This window comes from Electrophorus electricus, chromosome 11 (assembly GCF_041902795.1).
Source record: "Electrophorus electricus isolate QZ-2024a chromosome 11, ASM4190279v1, whole genome shotgun sequence".
In the NCBI taxonomy this organism is placed as follows: Eukaryota; Metazoa; Chordata; class Actinopteri; order Gymnotiformes; family Gymnotidae; genus Electrophorus; species Electrophorus electricus.
Genome location: NC_137507.1, coordinates 3462051 through 3487823, shown reverse-complemented (window position 1 = coordinate 3487823; position 25773 = coordinate 3462051). Strand labels below are relative to the sequence as shown.

Below are 25773 nucleotides of genomic sequence, written 5' to 3'. Positions count from 1 at the left end.
AAGTATCCTTCAGGGACTTCTCCACTCCCAATCTCTCTCTCTCTATCTCTCTCCTTCCCTCCCAGACTGTGAATAGAAGCCCTGCTGGAAGGGAACAGACAGTCTTGAGCCTTTGCATCCCAGCGACCTGGAGAGTAGGCCAGCCTCAGAGGGGAAAATGCCTCATCTAAACCCTCTAATCTCCACAATAAGCTTCCCTTTACTGGGGAATTACAAGTGCTTAGCTTAGTGATTAGATCACTACACGTTTCACTAGGTAAATTCAACAAATGCCAAAGAGCAGCAGACACTTACAAGGGGGGGATGCAATTGTGCCAAAATAATACTCTCTCCTCTCTATCACCTCCAGTTATCTTACAGCACTTTCACTGTGGGGGACATCTGGGTCCTGTGCATGTGGAATTAGATGGGATGCAAAGAATGAGTGTTCAGAAAAAAAGATGCAATTTCCCTACAGCAGAAGCATATCACACGGCAGGAATAAAGGGCTAGGCAGGTTGCCGACAGAAAAAGTTCAGGTGACATTAGAATGTATTAGAACTGAACAAATCCTGTTTCACAGTAATGGGCACTTAAATAAGAATGAGAAGTGTAGGATTAATTAGGTGCATTGACGCACCTCAGTACATTAGATATGATGAGAGCTTAAGCCAAGGCAGTAAGAATTCAGTCCTTGAGCAAAACTTGTATTGGTGTGTCTTGCATGGAGAACTCATTGGTTAATTGTGATCCATCAATGGCTCTCTTTTAAGCTGTCTGGTCTTACTGCATTTAGAGGTCTGGAATCTAATGCACACACAAAGAGGCCCCAAACGTGATAATGGTGGCGCCTGATCCCACGCAGTCTTTTTGTGCTATATTTATCTCTCCTCACCCTCCCACCTTCTTCTTTCCTTCTCCTCCTCTTTGTCATCACCTGATTTTGGTGAGTGCATGGCCCTGATCGTCTCACTGCTGGGCTCAGCCGCCGTGTTGCTCGCAGACAGTCCAAATGGTCTGGGACCAGGTGATGGAGTTTCATCAGCCTCCCCTGACATCTGACGAGAGGAGTCTGGACTTCCATGACTCCTCTATTAGCCTCCCCAGCCTTCTGACAAGAGCAGTCTGAACTTCCACGACTCTTCCAAACACCCCTGCCCCACACCACCCCTGCCTGCCCAAAGCACTCACCAGCTGAGCTGTCCTCTCAGTGAGCCTCGCATAACCCCTCACAAACACACACACACACACACACACTTGCTCAAACATGCAGCAGTACATAACTCCTGGCATCTGGACATCAAACACAGCATGGCAAGGACTGGCGGCATATGGCCTTGTTATTATGGCCACCTCGCAGTTTTGCTCACAGGAGAACAGCACCACACACTGAAGGAGCTGAAAAGGCTTACCATGGTACTTTGTGGCTGCTCAGAGATACACCACTCTACTGGAGCTAACAGGGAGCCTTCATCACTACACTACTTCATCACAAAAGTGTACATTCCTGAAGGCCAACTATAGCAATACCCTTCTGACTTTTTAAAATGTATTTACTCTTAAGTTAACTCACAAGAAACAAATTTGACACAGATTGTGCACGGGCACTGGAGAGATGCCCTCACATGAACGCCATCCCAGCCCGTCACGCGCACAATCTAAATGCTTGCATACTTATAAATGCACAGTTCAGTGTAAAAGTAACGTTTCCCTTAACTTTTTCCCTAAAAATTAAACCTTGGAAATGTACATTCAGTATACAGGCATCACTTTCGCATTTACAAATATCAATCGAACTATCAGCGGAGTCGATATTAACTCACTGTTGTAGATTAAGTCTAAACTTGTCTCCACCGTTCATTCAACGCGCCACCTAGCGACTAATACTGGCGCAAGCCTGAGAAAGTTCGACTACAAGCCGCACCGTCTGTGGTATCGCAAAAGCGCCCTGACAGTCTCTATACATTTAGATTTCAAGGCATCAGTAGGCCTGCACAAAAGTTATTCGCATGTTTTCATACAAATCTTTTTTAAGAAAGCTATTATTCGTTTTCGCAACGCTTGCTTTTTATATATTCTCTTCGAAAAGTGTTTGTTTTAAGCCATTTTTGTTTACGACAGCCGATACTAAAAATGTCTAAACGGGTGAAACACGCCGGATGTTATTTAAATCACAAACGTGTCCTTCTGGCTCCCAGGTTCCACTGACCTCTACACACAGAAGTCTTCGTGCGTAAAGGACTCCATAACATTCCGGAGACAACAATATGGTCATAACTTTTCAAATAGATAGATGCCTTCTGATATTCCGTTCCTCCACATCAGAGTTCCTTTAACCAAATTATTTTTGAAGCGTAATGATCGTTAGCCAAGACTGAGTCCGGCAAACGCTTGTGTTATAATTACTTAGTTATACACGAATCAAAACAGCCCATTAATTAATGTTCATACACATGCGATGTATAAAATATATCGCAGAGATTAGCCCCCTTGATCCATTGGATGCTAATTAAGAAATCACCAGCGTAGCCTGTGTTTAAAAAAAAAAAAAAAAAAAGAGGTTTCAACATAGTTTTGCTGGAGTGGGCTAAGGGATGAATTCAGTGTAAGAAAAACTATAAATCTTTTTTTTAATGGAGTAAACAAACAAAAGAAATCAGCATATACAGATATTACAAATAAACTAACAATTTCCAGTAGGCTATATGGATGTTTCTAAATCATTATGGCGCACACTCGTCACTCTTAAGGTAATAAAAACAACAGCACAATTTTTAAACAATGCGCAGTCTAGCCAGCCAGCAACGTAAAAAAAAAAAAAATTACCTTCGGCTTCCCGATCCTTCTGCGCATTCAAATAAGCAACCCGTCTTAACAGAAAGAAAAAGGATTCCGGCTCGTTGTTAAAATATTGGTCAGTCCGTCCCCGAATAAGTCTAGCAAGCATGTGACAGCATCTCCCTCCACTGCGCACTTCTGTGGTCTTCGGCGCTTGTACGACAGGACGATTGCCACTGACGAGCGCCGCGCTCCGCTTCCCTCACCGCGATCGCAGTCGCAGCGCTGCTTCACCGAGGTTCCTCGCCGCTACAACGTGAAACCGTTACAATGAACCCCATTGAGAAGTCGCAGCTGCAGCGAAACCCGGCCAGTGAGAGAGCACCACGCGACGAGGAGTGACAGCTCGCCGCCCGGCCATCGGCGCAGCACGCCCAGGAGTGGCACAATCACCCAAACTCTTCGGAAACGACAGCAAAGTGTTGCGCCAGCCTGGCTCTTCCCTCTTCCCAACACCCCACAGTACAGGTGTCTGCCCTGTCACATTGGACAAGTCGTTGTATCGGTGGGCTATGCCCCCATCGTTCATAGGGGGAAACGTAGCGTAGCAACGAGGGGTGGTGCTGATGTCAGTCACCCTATCCAGCATTGGCTTCAACAGACCAAGCGCGCAAATGCCTCACACTCTCCGCTAAATTCAAATTAGGCTAAGCAACATAGTTATTTAGGTAATACCCAGTCATCGTAATGCGAACGAATTTGAGTTGTTTTGTGACCCTGAGACTTGTCTTAGCCTGAACAAAATAAAACTCCTGCTTTGGCCTGTTATTTTCTCGTCTATACAGACGCACAATGTTATTTTTCCAATTTCAACGTGGATGTTGTAATTGTGTGTGTATGTATGTATGTATGTATGTATGAGAGTGAGACAGAGAGAGAGAGAGAGAGAGAGAGAGAGAGAGAGCGAGAGAGAGAAATGGAGGTCGTTAGTAGAGTAATTGCATTTTCACTGACATGCTCCGCTCACTGACAAGTTCAATGGTCTGTGTCTATGGCTAAAACTGTGACAGAAAAGGGATCGTGCTTTTAATTTTTCTGTCACTTATCTTATGTGGTATTGATGCCTCTGAGAGAATGAGTCAGGAGTAGGGAATTATGACGTGCCCAACACCCCACCATGCCCCCTCCACACACACACATTCACACACCGCAATGAGCATAACACATAACATATGTCTGTCACCCATTTGAACTGAGTCAAACAGTTCCAGAAAGCTCTCAGGGAAAGCAAACCGTGATCTCTCTGTGACTTCAAGACAAATACAAGAATAGGCTCTTATTGAGATGCTGTGTCTAATCCAGTCCTAGATGTCTAAATGACTTTATGAGAAACTCAATTAGGTGGTTCTGGCATCACTAGGTTTCAGAGATGGACATGTAGCACGGTAGAAGCACAGTTGAATGCCACAGCAGTACGTGTACGACCAAACATCACAGAGCTCGGTCTTAATGCAACCGTGGATTAAGCAGTGTGAGAGAGCTTTGTTCGACAGCCCTGGTGCCACTTTATGCTAGTCTTACAGGAAACAGCTGAAACAGGCCCACTTAAGAGAAAAAAGACGGGCAGTATAAACCAAAAGAACAGCTGTGTAGGAGGACAGTTTTTCCTGATACGACAATGAGAACAAGAAAAGTTATCTCAGGTCTGCACTTCTGTTTTGAGATCCTCAGCAAAGATCTACTGATTTCTTGAACATCCTATGAAGCAGCAACCTCTGAGACTAAACCCGGTGTCACCCGGGTGCCGTTAGAAGTGTGGGAGGTATGGCAGACTGAAGTGGGCTGCCATTTTTAGGGAACAGAGTTTTCACCGCATGTGTCCTCTCAGGAACACTTTAGCTGCAGAACTGAGCTCAGTAGGCTGTGCTGCATTGGACCCTGCGCTGGAGCCTTTGCTAAGAAAATACAGGCTGACTGTGAAGTGCACTGTTGTGCAGTAAAAAGTGGTTGTCCTGTACACCCACCTGGTGTCTGCATGCTGACTCCAGTAAAGGTATATCCACATTAGGTCGGGTAGGAACATGGCTAGCCATATGTGACGATGGCCTTGAGGTGAGAGCAGCCACTGGGGAGCCATATTTCTTAGGCCAAACATATGTGCATGCACATGTTAAAGGACCGTTTCACCCCGAATTGCTACTGGGCCTAAAAGTGAAGGAATATCAGTAGGAAATAATGAAGACACTAAGTATTATCCATTATTAGCATCAACATTATCAAAAATGTTAGCAATGTTATGTGAAAATACAATAAACTATTTTTTCCCCTGTGTGGCAATCCCACATATTTTACTTGAAATAACAAAAAAAAGAATTTTTATTTCAGAGTGACTGATGACAGAATTACTGGACAGGCATATGTTGACATGTGACGTCGCCGAGCCGAAGATCTCTGGTGTGAAACCTGTTTCCTGACAATAGCTGATGACGCAACATGTAGCAATCTGATTAGGAGAAATGGGCACAGCAGGTGAACTCCCTGACAAGAGTACCCACAGATATTTCACCTGTGAGCTGGGACAGCCAGCCAGAGGCATGAAGTTATGGTAACAGGCAAAAGTTAACATAAACACTTTGGCTCTTTGCATCTTGACCCACTGTAGGGCTAGAAGGCAGAAAACTGCATTTATTTTTGGATGGATGGATGGATGGATGGATTGAAGGATGGATGGATGGATGGATGGAAATACATGAAATATATTAAATTAAATACATTCCCTTGTGATCCATGTATTTTATTATCAGTATATGGCAAATCAAGAACTTTTCTGGTGAAGGTTGTTATAGATGTCACCTCAGCTGAGGGCTTGCAGCAATACAGTCACCTCAGTGATTTTGCCTTTCAATTGAAAGAGAGAACAAGTCCATCTGGACATTTAAATGCCATCCATATTCTCTAATGCAATCATTTCTTGGTCCTGTTTCTCTATAGGACTGATTGAACATAAGGTTTGTGCCTTATCACACCAGGCATACTGTTACTAATAAGTGTTAATTTTGCCAATGCATTTAATGCTCTGTGGTTTTAAACACACAGTGTCTCAACTCCCACCTGGGCGAGGAGGGTAGAAGCTGTAGAAGCTACAGTTCAGAGTTCACCTACACTCTCTGTGAAATTTGTCTGCCCCTGGCTGCTACTGCTGCCGACTCAGAGCCATGGAACCTGATGTCCCCGAGAGCGCAAGCACAGCCAGGATAACACTCCTTTTGTACCGAGGTAATTTCCACAGTGGCTATGCTGTGATCCACGCTTCCCCATGTGAGTTGCGTATTAGTCCTGAAGGGCAGCAGGCAGTGGGACAATGCCACTTTATGCCTCCCTTGATGACCAGACCAGCATCACAAAGCAGGTAATGGCTGAGAAATGTGTGCTGCCGAGTCTGGCTTCCACTCGCCTGGGAGCTCGTCTGATGAACTGCACACCTCTTGATTTGTTTTGCCGTGTGTCTGACAGCATGATGCTGTTTGTGTTTCCTTACTTGGACTTTAATGTGACTCACAGAATTATTAGCACCCTTGGCAAAAATGAGCCAAGTGTAACGTTGAGGAGGCCGAGCAGGATGCGGGGATGAGCTGAGGAAAATAGAGACATACGTTTATTAGCACACAACAAAGAAGACGTAGCTCGCAGGCTATCGGGGTTAAACATCGACAACATCCACGACTAGACAAGAGACTTATATACGCACACGATAATGACACAGAACAAGGATCAGGTGAGAACCATGAGAGGGCGTGACTATGCAAACACACACACACACACACACACACACACACATACACACACACACACACACACACACACACACACAAGAAGACTCTGAAGGGGAGGAGCCGTATCGTGACACCAAGGAGGTAATGGAAAATGTCTTTGCTCTTTATCTGACATTAATCTGATCTCTCAGTGAGTTAAAACTGTTACAAAGAAATCCGATGACAGAAGAAATAATCTGTGTAAAAAAAGATTTTATTCAAAACATGTCACAATTATTGGCACCCTGCTGCTTCTTAGATAACAGCTCTGAGTCTTGCGCTATAATGCTAAATGAGGAGAAATAACACATATATCTGGTCACGCAGGTATCTTATCATTCCTTTATATAATCTGTCTAGACCTATCAGAGTACCTTCGGAGTTTGTGTAAACATTCATGTAAGCGTTCGTCTTCAGCTCATCTCAGTGATTTTCAAAGGCACCGAGGTCAGGGCACAGGGATGACTATTGCCAAAGCTTCTGTGGTCTGTGGTTAGTGAACAATTTTCGTATGGCTTGGGGGGAAAATGTGCCCCTAGAAGATGTTGCCATGACCCAGTCTTAGCCTCCTGACAACAACAGCCACACTGTGATCTAAAATCTGCTATTTGATTGAGCACATAATGCCTTGTAACCTAATAAAATTCCCCTGGCCTCTGGAAGAAAAACAACCCCTAAACCATCTACTGCACATTAGAGATTAAGTTCTTTTCTGTATGACCTTAACATTGACTCTTTCTACACCAGACTCACTTCTGTCTCTGGTTTTGTGCTGTCCAACCAGAGCCAGGTTTGCATCAAAGTTCCACATGCTTCCATTTGTGATTTGAATTTCTATTTGTGATTAGAAACATTCTTCTGGCAAGCCTTTCATGGCATGACGGTGATGTGAAATTGGACTTATGGAGACTTAGTGACGTCAGGATGCCACCAGCCCCTGTAGCTGTCCAGCTGTGCTGCTTGGAGAAAACTTGGCACCCCACCGTGCAAGGTGACAAGGCATGCCTGCGGCCTCTTCCAAGCACCTTAAACCCAGTTGTCTAAAAAAGGTCAAATATGAACAACTCGATTTTGTATATATAAAATTATAGTTGTACCAATCAATAATAGACTCTTCTATTTGAAAATAAGGACTTTTCTTTTAATATTTTTTATCTCACTGGAAATTTGGGTTTTTCTCATATTATCAGTATAAAGTCAAGAAGATAAACAACATGGACATGTTTTCATCGTGTTTTTTGCTCATTTTTACTAAGGATTCAGGAGACGACGTTATTTCTATCCACATTCCTCAGCTGTCTTCTCTTTTCATACGGTACATTAGCTTAACTAGAGAGCATGAGGAACCAACATTTGGGGACTATATGTCTTGCTTTGTGACCAAAGGAAAACCATTTACAGTAGATAATTGAAAAGGCAATGTGCAACTATTATTATTATTATTTTTTTTTTTGTGAAACTGGTATGTGGTGTACCTTCAATGCAGAGCTGTGAATTACACCTTTTATTTTCATTTTCCAGTGTACCACACTGACTGGGTAACCAAGCAGGAGCCCAAGAACGCTATCTGTGCACACACAGACGGAAATGATCCTTCCTAGTTAAGCAGTCCACATGTGCTCGCTCAGCTTATCCAGATATTGTGGGGCTTTATTCAAATATGTCTTTAACTCCTATGCTGTTTGACTACACCTGAGCACCAACAGCCGGGAGAACTTAACTGTGGGTGGAGTAACGTCAGCGTTTTGGCCAGCCCAACATTTGCTAGTCGCAAATGTAAATATATTGAGGAGACAGATGATTAAAATAGCTTTATCTGTTATTACTTTGCACTAGAGTAAAACCCTAAGTTGACACCAAGTAATAAGTGTGAAGATATTTAAAAGATGTGTTTATTTGTGTCACAGTGACTGTCAAGCCGAAAGAGTATCTATCCAACGGACAGGAAGAAATGCAGTCCCCTCAGCGCGAGTTTATTAGGCTTCGTAATTAGATGACAATTTCTTCCTCCTGCACTCGCTCTGGCCCAGGGCTGCTAGGGGCAGGGAAGGCTCACACTTCTCTTGTCAGCTTCGGAAGAGCGCCTGGGGCGAGTACCCACTTGCTGAGGCCAGGAAATGACATCAGTCCCTTCCCAGGGTTCAGGAACACCAGAACAAAAGTGCCACTGCTCCTATGGTTCTTTCAGGTGGTGCCCCCCCCCCCCACCTTTTTTTAAAGGCTCTCTGTTTTCTGAAGATGGACTTATGTCTCCAATCAATCAGGCTTGCAGTGAAGGGGAACAGATGTCAACAACACTGGGGCTCTGGGTCTGTCACACATGGTGACCTCCCTTACACACACACACACACACACACACACACACACACACACACGCACACACAATCTCTCCTTTATTGATCATGTTTCACACACCGAGAGGGTGGATTTTCAGATGGGTGCTGTTGTGTGTGTGTGTGTATGTGTGTGTTTGTGTCTGTGGTTTTGTCTCCTGCAGAGCTGATGTGTATGTGTGTGGGCACATGCTTCAGCAATCACAGTGAAAGACGGGAGGCCCTGTCTTGCTTTTATTCACCCAGTTGGGTCCGTCATCATGCTTGCTCAGACACGAACAAATCCTCCTCCTCCTCGACCGCTGCCTGCACTACCCCCACAAATCTCTTTCCTCTCAAAAGATGCACTGTGGCCAATCAGAGCCCCGCATGGCCACCAGCGAGGGTGAGAACATTTTTAGCTCTCGTTTCAAAGCAAACATGCACTTTGGGTCAACACAACAAAGCACCATGGGATTAGATTCGATACAGCCAATACGGAGACACGCTCCCCACCCAGGCTCACGGGCCTGGGGAACGGAAGGCCGACCTACAATGGCGTGGCTGTCCCTCAGCGACTGGTGTAGCCTATGGTGGAGGGCACAGAGATTACTGTGATACACCTAATTAGACCATGGAAATCCCCTTTGAACAGGAGAGAGTGGACGGATGGCCAGGATGAAAAGGAGCGAGAGTGGATTAGTGTACCAAACAAACATGGCTAGCGCACTGACAGGACTTCCCAAAAGCCTGCGGGTTACTTAACTAAGGAGCTCTCTCATCCTCCGAGTGCAGCTCCCCCAGCAGTTACTGTAAAGAGAAATGCCCGTTTTTCCAAAGTTGTTAATATTACCTACATGCTGTTTTTTTTTCTTCCGCAAAAAAAGGCTTGCGAGGAGGGTTCGGTAAAGCCTGCAGGTTACTTCAGGGCTTCTCTCTTCCCCCATTGAGAGGGAAAAAAGAGTAAACGCATACACTTCACTTTGCAGCTCTGACGTGCTGACAAAAGCCTGCGGTCCAACAGAGCGCGAGTGAGAGCGCACACGTCTCCCGCAGATGTCACCGCCGCCGAGTGTGAGCCGAAGGGCGCGGGAGAGAGCGGAAGATTTCGTGTCCCGGGCGGGGCACATTTCGAGCATTTCCAAGCAGTGGAAATGGATTTCACATGAGATCTACAAGCATGTTCCCTCGAAGTGAAAAGGGGATTCTTCATTCGTGCCCATAATTCAGAGGGGGTAACTCTCGTGTGGAAAACTGCAGGTGGCCAGACTTAGCGGGTACTTGTTTCATATCGCTGTCTCCCTGTGAGCAAACTAACAGCAGTAGTTGCAGATCATATTGCAAAACAAGCGATATCAGTTTGATATCATTCATTAAATTGCAATCAATTTAATACGCAGGCATACATGTTATGAAAGACTATATTATATATACGAGATCATTATTTTTCCATAATGCATAAATTGTTCAGATTGTATACTGGTCATTAATTAAGACGAAGGGACAACCATTGTGCAGACCTGGCCATGAAATGCAAAAACAGACCGACTTATAGCCGTTTCCACAATAACGTCTGGGGTTCGTTCATGTGGTTTCCTTTCTGACGAGACCGCGGTACCGTGGGACTAGCCTTGGCTCTGAGTGTTTATTTGAGCTCATGATTAGGTTTCCGATTTCTTTTAGGCGGACGGCTTTATTGATGTTGACGTTTATTAGATCGAAATTGCGCTCGCCACTGCCGCCAGCCATGTGACAGAAGCGCGCCAGGCGGCGACAGAAGGATGATTGTGGATGTTGCGGTCATATTGAGCGGAGCCTAGGGGGTAGACTGCAGCGCTGCTACGTAAGTGAGCTTTTACTACCGAGGTGTCGGGCATTCACGACCGTATTTAATAGAGTAGCGGCAGTCTGGGGGAAATCGTTTTGACAACCCCCTCCTCCAACAACAACAAAGACAGCGAAATTTCAGGAGCTATCGTATAAAGGGCGAACAGAAACGTCATCTGATATAACCCATAGTCTGGGCAAGTGTACATTTATAAATAGCATGTCAAAATTGTACCAATGATACGATCTGTCCAATGTTCAGTTCCTACTGTTTTAGCACACGAGCTTCCTAACTGCGTCACCATGCAAAATCAGGCCTCTACTTATTTTTTGTGCGGTTTCTTTGCCACTTGCCTATGTGCCTTGGGCGCAAGACGTTTACTCCATGTTATTGCAACCCTGTCTGTGCACAGGCGACAATTTCAAGAGAGCGGGGAAATGTTTCTTTCCCTTCTCGTCTAGACTGGACGTCGCGATATACACTCGCTTCTACCGCCTTTGGAAAATTAAAAAGAGGCCGAAGCATGGTGCATCTGTCAGAACCAGCTGATCCACTGGAAAACAGCCCAAACCGTTTCCTTCATCGGCCGCAGCAGAGACGCGTTGCCTCTGTTCGCGTTCTCTCCTGCTGTGAAGATTTTGCCCCCGCATAATTCAATTATTTCTCATTCAATCACGCCCCATTAGATCACGATTGCTCCCGGCTCGCCTCGTTACCGCGGGAAACGGCTGCAGGAGGATTCGGCGGTGACGAGTTGACTTGCTGCGGAAACGCTGCCCTACGACGCTCAGCTACATTTCATTATGAGGCGCGGCACATCATGCCGTGCACCCGGCGCTGATTGATAGAGGCCCTTTTCAGCATATAGCACTGAAGGCGTCAATGGCAGCCTGTCTACTGCTATGTGAGAACCTACTTCACTCACATTATATAGTGAAACGCCGTGATTTTAGCAGGATGAGTGAATATACGTCCCCAGCTAAAGCACCAGTATCAAATTAACACCAACTATTTCAGTCCAGAATTAATATTTAGTATTTGTGTGAAAACTGTTTAGTACAATATATGTTTCTTAAACATTAAATGTTATAAGCATACATGCTTCCACTGTCCCTATTAAACTCAACTAAATGTAACGTTAATCAAGTAGTCCAACACTGTCATCCGTTACAATACGAATTGGCCCATTCTCGAGGGATCAGTCATTCTGGACGTTTCCAGGTTTTCTGTGTTGATGCTGGGTGAAAACAGCCTGGGTCATTAGAGGAAAGCGTAGGGCTTGTGACCTCACACGTGTGGATTCCTTGTAATGACCAAAGGCCACGCGAAAAGAACGCGCTTCTGACTACCCGGTGTTTGCCATTTTGTGGGATGCCTGTTAGCGCAGGTACAGTAATTGCGTCCCTGACCTCATTTTGATGGATATTGAGTTCTGAATGAAATGGCCATAATTGCCTCGTCCTTTATAATCCCCGTGTTGAGTTTAATCTCCCCATTTTTTTTTCAGACATAATAACAATTATCATCGAGGAACAGATAATTAGAGTCAGCCTTCAGAGCAAAACAAAAAACGAACAGCTACGCAGATATTTTACCAAGCAAGCTGCGTTTTTACTGTCAGCATATGCAGCTATTCATTAGGGTTTCAGAGACACAGACGGATCCCTATGTAATGTTTAAAAAGACAATATTAGATTGGAGACTGTGCAAGAAGGCAGACCAAGCCCATGCTGCGTAAAAGTTGCGCACAGGTGCTGTTGACAGAGTAGTGACCAAAAACAAACCCACATTTGAACAAAGGCCTTATAAATGAGGGATCAACAAACGCTCGGCCTTTGAAGTGCACAGACAAAGCCCCGAGTGTTTGAAGCTGTTTCCCCATCTTTTCAGCACTGCATGATTAAGAGCATTAAGGATGCCCTGTCAGATTTGTCTGACGAGTATCAGCCAAAACGAAAATGCCACGCAATGGGTAAAAATACCAATAAGAGAACTGGGTTATATAAATGAGGCCAGGGCCTCTTCCAGCAAGGCTGCAACTTTGATAGAGCCATTCCGAGCAAGGGATGCTAATCACTTCGGTAAAAACCGCACCCAGCGGCGATGCTGCGTTACGCTCGAAGCCATGTGACTCTGTTCCGGAGAAGCCAAGTAATAGGAAGCTGTAGGTCTCTAACGTTCCACTCAAAGACTTTGAGTTTCTGGGAAGACCATATCAGCTGCAGGTCCCAAATGCAGGAATTCAGCCTTTCTCTCTAACAAGAAACCCTATTCTCTATTGAACCTAAGTACTGAAGTCAAGTGCTGAGGTGCAGGGTTAGAGCAATGTCTTTCAGTGCATCTTCTAAACACCTTGTTTAGAGTGTGACCACAGAAAGCAAAATGGTACGACATATGCAGAGCACATAACCAGCAAAGATCCATTGTGTAAGCCCCTATGCAAATAGTTTGTTTAAACTAATATTATCTAACAGAGCATATTTTCTCTTTCCTATCAGGAAAAATCAGAAAATACTCTTTCTTCATTTATACTTTATGAAAGTTTAATTTCTCTTAATTTGTTGACAGAAATTTGGTGACTCAATCATCTCCTGTATCCTGGGGGCAATGTCCAGGCACTCACACGTGGGCTGCTGTTGGACTTGCTGACTTGCCCAGAGAGAGAGAGGAACGTGTCCGTGCCTTCTGGACCTAGTCATGCGTGACCTAGTGTGCTCACCATGAACCAGACCTTTTTGAGTTGCAGGAACGCAAACCTCGCACAGTCGAAGGGGGTGTTCTCAAGATCTGCCTCAGATTGTGTGTAGGTTTGCTTTTTGTCCCATGTGAAAACCGTATTTGGGAACCATAAATCAGAGAAATGCTCTATGAGTCATAGGCAGTGCTGTAATACGTTATGGTGCAAATGGACACAACTGCCTGTTTTTACCCATTACTAGGCAACTGTACAACTACACAATAATCATGGATCACTGATCATGGGACAGATTTTAACAAGTTAAAGTGTCATTAGTTTAATACTTATAAAAGTTTTCAATTAGCTCAGTGGAGTTGTGTAAGTAATTTCTAAGTATACATAAAGTGATTGCCTTCATTGAGCTGCTTTGTGTGATAACCCGAGGAAAGATTTTTTTCCCAGTTGATTTAATTTGGCCTGTTTTAATACGATGAAAATACAGCCACGGTCTGTTTTTAAAGGAATGACATAGCTCTATTATAATTGCTTAAAGTGTACTTCAGTCCCTGGTGTTGTATTTCTCCTGCCAACATTTCTGTCGTGATTCCTCGTCGAGCACCTTGACACAGCCACAATGGCACAAACTGGCAGCTCTCATTCCTTAAGGGCCGGCTTCCCAGATTGAGATAAATCCTGAATCTAAACAATTTCCAATTGTGATTTACCATTGGAGCTGCACTTTAGTTCAAGACTAGACGTAAGACGTGTCTGGGAAACCGTCCCTGAAGGTTCAGTATTATTAAACTACAGCCCACTGCCTCATGTCTCACAATAAAGAATGCAGGACCCAGCCCAATCTCATCTCTTTTTTTTTTTCAGCATCGTGCAGTTTACTGCCATTTACGGCTTCAGATAAAATGCGAGGCATAGCTACAAACAATCTTCACTGCATTTCACACAAAGTTTAATCCACACGTTATGCCTCAGGGCAGCGGCTACTTATTTTCCTCCCCTAAATGGTATTCAGAGTTCAGAGGGTTGACGCCGACCCATCAGTCTTTGGGACCTGCCTGCGTGCGCCCGTGTAATAAGCCCCTCTGCGAGAGACTGGTATTGATACCCGGGGACGGAGGAGAGAACGAGCGAGATCTCGCCGCACCACCATCATGCAAATTGAATTCGGAGGCGGAGGTGGATGGGGTGGGTGGCGGGTGGCCAGGGGAGCCAAATAAAACATACTTTAATGAGGACTTTTTACAGCGAGCAGGCAGATCAAAGGGGCCCAAAGCTGGTGGCCATCAGCCTCAGGGCAAGAGCAGGCTCCTTCACCTGCAGCCGCGGAATTACAGCTTGCTGTCTGACTCAATGAACCTCTGACACTGCCCAGACTTTATCATCTATAGCCCCCTCAAGACACGCACGAATGGCCACCTCCCCACTCACTGGCTTCACCCTTTAACAGCTAGACACACGAGGTCCCTCTGACCTTTTTGTGGCAGAGGGCAATGTAACTCCGCAGCGCGCAGTTAACAACGCGCTGTCCAGAACAGAACATATGGAAAACGAAGCGGGCACCCTGTAGTATTTGCTGAAAGCGGAGGAAGGAGCCGTCCACAAAGGACTTAGGAGAAAGCTTTGATTACGCTCTTGCTGCAAGACTAATGGTTTAATCTTGGAGAGAAAGTATAATGAAATGCGATCTTGTGATGCATCGTGAGCTGAGAACAATGTTTAATGGGTGGGATTAGATGATTTGAAGATACATTAGAAAGCTCAAGGACACATAAAACAACACCCCAGATGCCAGTCCTCCTTGCACAAGGTTATAAAAGTTCATAAAAGTCACGCTGCTTTTGACATCAGAGCTCTGCTCGAAATATCACGACTCCTGGCTCAGTGGAAGTCTTTATTAAATCGCATTAGGTCCCCATAGACATAGGCGGGTTACAGTGCTTCTGTACTTAAATGACAGCCTTGCCATTCCATTCCCCCAATCTATTTTAAAACCAAATTAGTGAACACTGTGAATGCAAATTGCACTGGAGAGGACTATAGATATAGATTTACTAGAGCTCATAACTGTTGGTCACTGACACATATCCCCTAAGAAAGACTGATGGAGAGCTTACATTATTATTTTAATTATTATTCAAATTTAGTTATTTATTTGAGTAGGTTTTTTTTATGACTCAAAAACAAAGGACAGCCACTTGCGTTAAAATTCAAACTGATCATGTTCATTATCAATTTGATTGTATTTTAAATTACATTGATAACACAAGAAAAAAAATGTTTAAATAAACTTTAAAAAAACAATTGTCACAATTATTGGGACTCCAAGGACTTCTTATAAACAATTATTAACACTTCATTGTTGTACAGTATATTTCCAGTCAGACATTTTATGCATACATATTTCTTTAAGAAGTGGTCATCTCTGACTTCCAGCATCACTGGAGTGTAGATATAAGGTGACACCCAGGCCAAACTCCTTTGGGCCATGTCTTTTTGACCACTTGGCATTAAAACATGTCCAGTGTCTGGATTTTGCCAGAATAGAGTGGATTCAGAAGGTATTCAGACCCTTTTACGAGTTGCACACTTACTGTATTGTGAAATTCCAAGGAATTGTCTGTGGATCTCCATAATCACATTGTAGCATTTACATTTACTTTTACATTTACGGCATTTAGCAGACGCTCTTATCCATAGCGACTTACAAAAGTCATTTACTCATAGAATACATCCTAGTACAGTACAGTAGGTTAGAGTCCAACATACCAATGAACTAGAATACTGTAGAAATACAGGGATCAATGCTGATACCTACAAGTACAAAATACATAAGGTCTATCTTAAACAATGATAAGTGCAATAAAAAATAGTTTGTTAAACAACATCAGTGTAATAAACACTACCTTACAATTAGTGCTAATTTAGTCAGTCAATATGGGAGCAGGGTCAGTTGTCCTTTAAATATTCCACAAATAGACAGGTCTTCAGTCTGCGTTTAAAGACTGCAAGGGACTCTGCTGTCCGGACAGCAAGTGGGAGTTCATTCCACCATCTTGGAGTCAGGGCAGAATATAGTCTCGATGCTTGTCTTCCATGAGAACTGAAGCATGATATTTCAAGCCGAGCCGTACTTGAGGTTCAAAGTACTTAAGGTATGAATCGGGCTTTGACCATTGACCTCATGTATGAAAGGGCTCGTCCATTTTTGGCGTTGTAGGCAAGTATCAAGGTTTCAAATCTGATGCACGCAGCTACTGGAAGCTAATAAAGGGAGCGCAGCAGTGGAGTAACGTGTGAACTTCAGAAGATTGAAGACCAGTCATGCTGCTGCATTCTGGACAAGTTGTAGAGGTCTGATGGCTCTTAGAGGAAGATCAGCAAGTAATGAGTTGCAGTAGTCTAGCTTTGAGATCACAAGAGACTGCACAAGTACCTGGGCACCTTCCTGTGAGAGAAAAGGCCAAATCCTATGTTACAAAGAAGAAATCTGCAAGACAAGGTCAGATTTGAAACATGAGTTGAGAACGACAACTGGTTGTTCAAAGTTATGCCCATGCTATGGGCAGAAAATAAATAAAATAATAAGCTTTGAATGTTCACAGTGCCACAATGGCATCAATCATTTTGAAATGGAAGAAGAGGTATAATCTTGAACCATCCTTGGCCAAAATAAGGTGTCTGGTCAAGAAGGGTCTTGCTCAGAGAGGTAAGACAGAGCCCAATGATCAGTCGAAAAGAGCTCCAAAAGTCCAGTGCAGAGATGGTAGAAACTATTGACCAGATAGCCATTTGCAGCACTCCATAAATCAGGCCTTTATAGCAGAGTGGCAGGACCAAAGCTACTACTGTTAAGTAAAAAGCATGTGACAACCTGCTTGGAGTTTGCTAAACAGCAACCAAAGGACACTGGCAAAACGTGAAAAAAATTCTCTGCTTTAATGAGATAAAAATTTGGGCAGAAAAGCAAACATGTCTGGAGAAAAAGAGGCATTGCACATCACCTAGCTAATCCACAGTGATTCACGGTGGTGGTCGCGTGATGCCATAGGTGTGTTTCTCAGTAGCAGGGGCAGGGAGAAAGTTCACCTTACAGCACAGCAATGACCTGGAGGCAAAATAACATTGGAGTGCCTTCAGATAAAGGCTCTTCGGGGGAAAATGACCAATCTTGGAGAATATTGAACAAATTAAAGAATGTGAGAAAAGATTGAGTTCTGAAAGTGTTTCCCAAAGGCTTTCAGAATCCAAAATGTAATTAATTAGTTTAAAGTACTTCTTGGTTTACTCGACGAGGTGAGAAAGAGCCACGATGAAAACTGAAAACCTGACTATCAACTTCACACTGTCCAATATACAATATGTCTTCACAGTTTATACCTTCTAAAAGTTTAGAACTTCTAAAGGTTATTGTACCAATTCAGATATTTATTTAGCTGAGCCATGTTCTAATGAGATGAAAATTGAAATCTTTGGGCAAAATTGCAAGCATATCTGGTGAAAATGAAGCGCTGAACATCACCTCACTAATACCATCCTTATGGGGAATAATATATAAATAGTAATAATATATAAATAATAGTAAATACTGGAGCATCACTGTAGCCAAATACTAAAACTTTTTTGTGGAAAACCTCCTTCAGACCACACGCAAACTCAGACTGGCGCAACAGTTCACATTACAGCACAACAATGACCTGAAGCCGGAACAACACCGGAGTGCCTTCCGGGCAAGTCTCTGACTATCCTTGAGTGGCCCAGCCAAAGCCCAGACTTAAACCCCATTGAATATCTCTAGAGAGACCTGAAGATTGCAGGTCACAGTCACCTGCTATCCAATCTGGCAGAGCTTGAGAGGATCTGCCATGAAGAATGGAAAAAATTTCCCAATTCCAGGTGTGTAAAGCTTGTAGACACGTATCCAAGACTACCTGCAACTGTAATTGCTGTAGAAGGGGCGTCTCCAAAGTACTGAATAAAGGGTCCAAATACTTTTGCGAATAAGAGATTTCAGTTTTTGATTTTTAATTAATTTACTATGGATTATGGATGATGAAGTGTATATTGATCAGTAATAAAGGCAGTTATATCCATTAAAAATCAAATCCACAAAACAGTAAAGTGTGCAACAAGAGGTCTCAATATTTTCTGAATCCACTGTATTCATTTAAAAAACTAGTATTACTAGTGATTTAGGTTGACCTGATCATACGGTAGTAGGCTGGCATTGTGATTGGATCTTTTTGTAATGTAAACACAAAGCAGACAGATTAGGCTTGACTGAGATGAGCTGCACTTCGCTTTGGCAGTCAGCGAGAGTATCCGAATGCAGTCGGGGGAGGAGCCGAGCAGAGAGCCATCAAGCCGGATGGTTTTACCCGCCACACCACACATGAGCTGGCAACTCTTTGAAGAAATTAAATCTAAACATATTTTAGCCAATGCGGATTAAGCCCTGAAGTCATCATGCCATCTCTAGGCTCACGAGCCCAAGGAGAGCAGCTGGCTCTGAAACCTGTAGCCACCTCACTCTCATGATACTGTAACGCCGTATGTCATTGTGACACGTTCATGGAGCTGATGCAAGTCGAACCCCCCCCCCCCCCCCCCTCAAAAAATAAAAAATAAATAAAACTAACCAGCATGCACTGTACTGAGCCAGGCAGCAACTGGTCTGCTGTTAAGTTGAACAAACCTAAAAACTGATCTCTTGATTTTTTGCTGTCCAGTGTACATTGTCTTTACAGTTCAAACCTTCTAAAAGTTTGTTTGTTAATATTATACTGATTCAAAAATTTGATTACCTGAGCCATGTTGATATGCACACATGATTGCAAATCAAATAGAGTTTGGCAATAACACAAGTTACACAACCATTAAAACCAACCAACAGCGACGAAAACCGAAGTATTTGTTACACACGTGTGCACACAAAAAATCCCTTAGTCAATAAATCAACTAGTAACACGTAAAAATGTGGAAGAATAACCCACACAGGTCCAGGGTTGACTGGGGTGAAAAAGCACTGCTCCTTCAGTTTGAATTTCTGCACCATCAGTGGAGCTTTGGGGAAAATGCAGTTAAGCAGGCTATAAGACTATAATTAAGTTACATAGTGCGCATGCACTCTGAAATGCTTCAAAGATTCATATTATCTCTGCAAACATTTGTGCAGTCTCTGACATGAAAACTGAAGACAGAATGAGGTGTTGCATGAAAACTGGATGAGGTGTGCATGTGCATCAGCTCCCCCTGTTAAGCCACCCTGCTATATTGAATCATTTTGGGTTTCCCATTTTCTCACCACTTATATGATAATGAACAGTCAAATCGCCTTGTCGGGATGAAGATATATAAAAAAAGTAAAAGCCAGACAGTGAAGACATGCAAGTGCAGAAGAATTTGTGTATGCATTCTCTGTCATTTTTCTTGAAGTTAATCAGTGCTTTCAAATATTTTTCAAATGGGTTCACCCCCATTTATTTCCAGTGCAACCTCTGTGATTTTTCCCTGGACCCAAGCTCAGGCCCACGTGGGACATAAACAAAAGAAACTGAAAAGAAAACAGCATTTTCAGAAGAAGATAATCGTTTGTGGAAGCTTGCTGAAAAAAAAAAACACAAAGAAGGGCTTTTTTCTAAAGTTTAGTTTAAAAAACTGTGGCATTGGATTGAAAGCTTCACAGTGCGTGCACGCGCATAAGCATACTGTTAGTTGTAGCTTGCACAACTAGCTTCTCACACATGGTTTGCAGCGTGCACATTAATATTCTGTTTAAGCTGTTCAGACAGTAATGTGAAAGTGCTAGCTAGCCTTTAATTAAAGCTATTTCTACTAGTCTGTATGGAGGGTCTCCCTGCATCTGTTTCCCTAAAGAAGACAGAGATGCATTCATTTTCCCCTGGCATTCACATTCAGAAATGCAATGAAAATAAGAAATAAGACAGCATTGTAAATAGCCTAAGTGCCTGCAGTGTATTTATCATTATTATCCTTTAGTCGTCATGCATAGTGTTATACGTTTTGGTGGCCTCAGACTTTGTAGTGCAGAACTACAGGAAAAACCACAAAAAAAGTACATTGTGAATAATGACTGGGTCCTGTTAGTCGTCCTTTAGGAGTGAGTTTTTACAGTAATAAAAATAATCACAATAATAATGCATTGGGTTAATGAAACACTTTTCAAGAACCCAAAGATGCTTACAATTGAAGCTACATGGTACATAGAACATGAGAAAACAGTCAAGAAAACACAACAACACAGGGGTATACAACATTAAACAGGACATGAAAAGCGCATATCACAAAGTCAGAGATAGATTAGGCTTGAGGAAGGTTGTAGGCTATGTCAAAAGACATCTATGGATTTCCATAGAGAAAGTGAAGTAGACTGTCAGATATGTGAGGGGAGAGAGTTCCAGAGGCATGGAGCAACTCTGGAAAATGCTCGCTCGCTAAAGCTATGAAGGCTTGGTATAGGAACAGTAAGCAGACAGCTGAAGAAGACCTGAGCACATGAGGGGGTTGGTAGAGAAGACGAGCAGACAGATAAGAAAATGCAAGGTTGTTGAGAGCTTTGTATGTGAACAGAAGGATTTTGAAATGGATGGGGTACTTTACAGGAAGCCAGTGAGGATTTTGGAGAACGGGTGTGATGTGCTGATGTGACCGGCTATGAATGAAAAGACAAGTAGCAGAGTTCCAGGCCATCTGAAGCTTGGGAAAGTGAGAAGAGCTAATGCCAGCAAAGAGACAATACAGTAGTCCAGGTGGCTAGAGATGAAAGTGTGAATGAGAGATTCAACAGAAGATGGAGAGAGGCATGGTTGGATTTTAGTGATACTGCACAGGTGAAAATATCATCAGTATTGCCAAAAGAGCAGACATGAGTGTTGAATGAAGTAATTGCGTCAAGGATAACGTGATGGGAAGGAGTCAGAGCTCCATCATCAATGGAGAGAGGTAGCAAGGGTTGATTTTGATCTTGGTCTTGGCATTAATTAACATAAGAAAGTTGTGTTTCATCCAGAATTTAATTTCTAAAAGGTTTGTTTCTAAATGACCTGAGACAGATTTGGGTGTCATCCACATAGCATTGAAAATCCAGTTTGAAACAAAGTGTGTAGATAATAAACAAGAGAGATACTAGGACTAAGCCTTGTGGAACCCCTTCATTGAACAAAGGTGGAGGAAATCTGTCTAGAGAGAGTGATAACTGCTTTCTATTAGTTAGGAATGAGGTGATACAGTTGAGGGCTGAACCATCAATGCCTAGCTCACAGACCCTTGACAGAAGGATACAGTAACTGTGTCAAAGGCAGCACTTAGATCTTGTAAAATTAGGAACCGAAGTGCACCATCATCTGCAAACAGGATAGTTTCTGTGCCTAATTAAATCAAGAAGCATTATGGTTAACACACTAATTAACAAACATTCTTAAGATAAAGTTAACAAAGCTCATAGCGTTACAAAGCTTTTGAGAAATGCATCCCAGTTGTTCTTTGCAAGTTTAAGATACCTGGAACATTTTGTACAGTTACTGCACTTTTTTATTGTAACATAAAGATCACCTTTAAGTGATAGAGTAGGTATTACACTGAACACTCTTTCTCCATTCAAGACAATCTAAACACTACGTAGCTTGTGGAAAACCAGATTTAAACACGTAAATATTGCTCGGGGAAATGAGATCTGATCGGTATCTGGATGCAGTAGATACTGTGAACAGGGCAAGTGTGAGCATGCTGTTTGTTGATTTGGTGATCATCTGATTACCGTGGTTGGACCATGAAGAATGGATGTTAATGCCAAATGTAAATAGGTCTTAGTCACAAAATAAGATGTGAAATGTCAAGTAACATAAATCAAATGAGAGGAAATGCGTGCTTACAATAAATAAATGTGTGCAAATTAAGCAATAGAAGACTATAAAACAACTTCATACTTGATTACTTCACTAATAATTAAGAAGTTTCAGACAGCAGGTGCAGTTAATGTGCCTGTAAAAGAACATGTGTATATTCTGTCCCCACTCACTGTGAGGAGGATGGTACGAGAGGGGAAACTTTCTCCAAGGACCAGAGCTGGACAGTTGTAGGAGTGCTTACTGCCTTGGGGCCACCAAGTCTCTAAAACTACAATTAAATGCCACCTGCTTACCAACAAACTATTTTAAAGGCATGCCAGAAGCGTCTGCTGTCTAACTAAACATCACACAGACACTGACTGGAACCAGATCCTATAGTCAGATGGGACTAAAGTTGAGCAGCAAACACCTGAGGATACCAAAAGACTCAAGATCATGCATAAAAAACATGGTCATAACCTTTTTTGTTAGTTCTCTGAATTTTTGTGAGATCTGGACATCTAAATTCAGTTATTAATTCAGTTTAAAATAGTATTGTCTTGATTGCTTGGCAGCTAATTTAGTTGATTATGAAATGCAATACATCTTAGCTACATTTGTGAATGGTCCATTAAAAATGGCTGACACTAGACCCACAAGGCAGTGGTTTGAATAGCTACATCGACTATCCTTTTTGTCTCTCTACAGTTTTATACACAACTACTAATTTAGTCTTTACTGCCCATCAGCCACAGTTAATCTTCTTCATTTTGTTTGAGCTTCAGCTCGCCTTCTCTGTCAGGAGAAATCCTTTTTGTGCCTTCTTTTTGAATACTGCTGGATCTGCAATAGGAAATGAGGACTGAGCTTGAGTTTACAGAGTTTCGGTTCCTCAGTGTGGCGCTTAAGTTTAAGGAAGCGCTTAAAGACTGCCCCCCCCCCCCCCCCGGGAAACTGCCCTGGTGGGGTACATGGTCAGCATGCTGGGCAAATGCTTCCCCTTAGCTGTGGCCCTTCCTCCTAATCGCCTTAGGAAATGTCTGGGCGTGTGTAAAAGGTCAGGAATATCATGTTTAATAAGGGCCGCACGTAACTGCTGCCTGCTGCATAAGCAGGTGCTGAAGCTCCTGTGCTTCCTGCCTCCTCCATCAAGGATACATTCAGCAGATGAATGACTGTCAAAGCTACCTTTGCTGGTTGGACGTTTTAAGCCTGTAACAGAATGGGCAGTCAGGAGAAATTTTGACATAACTTTGCCATCGCTTTTCGAAGTTGGGATAACTTCTGCTGTCCTAATGCTTATAAAATGATTCATTTGGGTCATAAAGACTAGATGGTTCTCTATAGATAATTCCCTAGAGGTAATGTGCAAATCTTTACGGTGAAGTTCTTTGTGTATCTTAAACTGGGGAAATGCTCCAAAGTAGCCTAGCATGGCTGGAAAACGTGTGTTCCATTTCTTCCCGGCGGTAGTAGCGTGAACGATTTAAATGTGCAGCTGGGAGGAAAGGGGGACAATGGAGAGGTGTTCGGGCCAAAGCCAATTCCCTGCAGAGCCTGGGGCCAGCCTGATGGGAACACGTCCCTCCATTTTTAGAGCCACTGGACATCAGACAGCTCATTGTGGGGTTGTCACTGAGGCAGAGTCCCTGGGGGGGGTTGCGTCGGTGAGGAGACTCCAAGACACAGGCATCGGGGACGCCCTCCACCATTGTGTTGCAGCTGAGGCGGGAGTGAGCACTCATGGGCTGACCATCTATCCGACGAAAGTGAATGCTGTCAATCAACTTGCCAAGTGGGCAGTGGGGGAAGGGTCCGCCCCTCTGCCAGTGAGGACCTTCATCTGTCTTAAGACGGAGACAAACAGAGAGCCAGAGAGGAAAATAGATAGATGTTGGGGAAGGGGAGTTGCAGGTCTGGGATAAGAAGCAAACAGCCAATTCTGTTTGGGTCTAATGTCTTGCATCCTGGAAGTAGTTAGATTCATAATTCCCTCTATACTACTCTTTTTGAACTCCTTCCAAATAAGCCATATCTGGCACATATAAATATGATCGTGTTCCATCTTTACTCCACTCTCGCGTACTTTCCTACTTTATATGATAGCACTGTAAGGGAGACAATATATCGTCTGACCCAGACAGCACTCTCACAAACTGTCCACGGAGGAAATCCTCTGCTGTTGGTTATATTTCCACTGTCTCCATTCTTCTGTTCTGAGAGGCTCTTCTAAGTTCCCATCAAGATTTTAATATTGTCCCAGAGACAAACCTGTTTTTTTTGTTTTTTGTTTTTTTTTTTACCTTTTTATCAAAGATTGTATATTGTGGAGCAGTGGATTTGTGTGAGCAAAACCACCAGCATGCTCCAGTGATGCCAAGCCCAGACAGCTAATCCTCAGAGCAGTAAATCATTTTAATTCCTTAATTCCATCCGTCTCCGCCCTGCTCTCTTAGGAAATGGGAGAGAGGCCTGGAGCACGGTTTGGGGGCAGGGATATCCAAGTGGTCCCAGCTATAATGTGCACCAGGATTGCACGAGGAACATGACATATGTAACAAATTAAGTCTCCATACACACGCCCTGCCCAGCGGAATACCAATGAGCCGGGGCAGCTCCGTGCTGGATTGCTTCACTCCAGATGAGCGCCACCCTTAAGTGGATTAATTGATGGTTCACAGATAGGTTAATAATCAACACCAACAGGACTGTGAAGGGACTCAACGTTTCGTCATTAAAGGAAGTAAATAAACAAAGCAATGGACAACATCACAGCTGGGGCTCTCCCGTGGCCAGAGTAACTTTTATTCAATGGATTTTCACTGGCTTTGAAGCATAAACAGCTTCTCTCATTCGATTTTTTTTTTGTCGCAGAGTTTACCTACAATAACAAGGATTTTCACCTTTTATAAAATGTCTGGGGTTCATTATCATTATATATTTTGATGTACATTTCCCTGGGTTCTTTTATTTTATTACCTGATGATTAATTCATGGGATATACATGGGTTGTGCTTACTTGCATTTCATGCGAATTTCGCAAATGAATTAATTCCATAATGGACAAACTTAAGTAGGCATTAAATCTTTTGTCTGTAATCTGACCTGGAGGGAGAACATCACGTTCCCATTCAGTGTAGTACATCTCTCCTGAAGCTGCAGCTCCTGATAAGAAAATCAAAACAGAATACCTGCACCTTTGATTACAGGGTGTCAACTGTTCAGATATCAATATGTCAGCTTTATAAAGATGTACTGCTGATGCAAAAAGGCACAATTTATAATGTTTATTTGCCATGTGAATTTGGCCAGCACCACAATGACGTGCGGGAGGGCAAAGGGAGATGTCATTTGGATAAAGGCTTCTGAAGCTCATCCATGTGATTTCAGAACGCATAAGGCTCAGTGTACACTGATGCTGCATTTTAGCAAACCTTAGATGTGCTGTCGTGGTAGTTTTGCCTCCAAGGCAAAATTGGCATCGTTTTAAGAATTCCTTCAGATCTAGCACCTTGTTGAAATGCTTTTT

The 25773-nt window shown here is 43.2% G+C and overlaps 1 protein-coding gene across 4 annotated transcripts in view; it reads right to left on the bottom strand.

The window, feature by feature from the left end:
• cdh7a (cadherin 7a) overlaps positions 1-3310 on the bottom strand; it is a 47460-nt gene extending 44150 nt beyond the window's left edge. For 3 of the 4 annotated variants that reach the window (XR_003410056.3, XR_003410057.3, XM_027001275.3), the window contains exon 1: positions 2806-3306. The gene's annotated coding sequence lies outside the window, so the exon portion shown is untranslated. Of the gene's footprint in view, positions 1-2805 lie in introns of all 4 variants that reach the window. The other variant, XM_081723380.1, reaches the window with a different exon arrangement.
• Between the last annotated feature and the right edge of the window lie 22463 nt (positions 3311-25773).